Here is a 1,125-nt window from a genome sequence, read left to right as displayed (position 1 = left end):
ATTTATCATAAAAAACAAAACATTGAAATAATGTCTAAAAATATATTTTTAAATAGTTATTTTCACAACACAATAATTACAAAAAACAAAACATTGAAATAATGTGTGAAAATATTTTTTTTTAAATGAGTTATTTTCACAACACATTTATTATAAAAACAAAACATTGAAATAATGTGTAAAAATATATTTTAAAATGAGTTATTTTCAAAACACATTTATCATAAAAAACAAAACATTGAAATAATGTCTAAAAATATTTTTTTAAATGAGTTATTTTCACAACACATTTATTATAAAAACAAAACATTGAAATAATGTGTGAAAATATTTTTAAATGAGTTATTTTCACAACACATTTATTACAAAAAACAAAACATTGAAATAATGTGTAAAAATAATATTTTTTGTAAAATAGTTATTTTCACAACACATTTATTATAAAAAACAAAACATTGAAATAATGTGTGAAAATATTTTTTTAAATGAGTTATTTTCACAACACATTTATTATAAATACAAAACATTGAAATAATGTGTAAAAATATTTTTTTAAATAGTTATTTTCACAACACATTTATTATAAAAAACAAAACATTGAAATAATGTGTGAAGAATATTGTTTTTTAAATGAGTTATTTTCACAACACATTTATTATAAAAAACAAAATTATTATTATTGTTTGCAATCTGTGTTGCTGGTTCATCATATACATTGAATATATTGTTAAGCATGACACCATCAAAGTTTTCAACTTTTTTATTGAGTTTTTTTTTGGGGGGTAGACGTTCATCCTTGTCCCTTACTATTTCCATTGTCATATCTGTTGAGCTGTACATGCTTACTTTGTATCAAGCCATTGACATTACATTGAGGAGAGTCAATAATAATAACGTTATAAGTTTAGTGGTCTTTGTATCAAGCCCATTGACATTACATTGAGGAGAGTCAATAATCCAAAAACCAAATAAAATTAAAAAGTGAGAATTTTTTTAAGGCGTGCTGTGTATTTTTGTTCAAAAACGTTTCATAATCTCATGCTCCACAATAACGAGGTACTTATATGTGGCATCCTCTCCTATATCATCAATCATGTAACTTAAGATGTTCAGATATCGTCTTTT

This window comes from Euprymna scolopes, chromosome 46, assembly GCF_053919585.1.
Source record: "Euprymna scolopes isolate OS-2025 chromosome 46, ASM5391958v1, whole genome shotgun sequence".
Classification (NCBI taxonomy): Eukaryota; Metazoa; Mollusca; class Cephalopoda; order Sepiida; family Sepiolidae; genus Euprymna; species Euprymna scolopes.
This window is presented reverse-complemented; position numbering follows the sequence as displayed.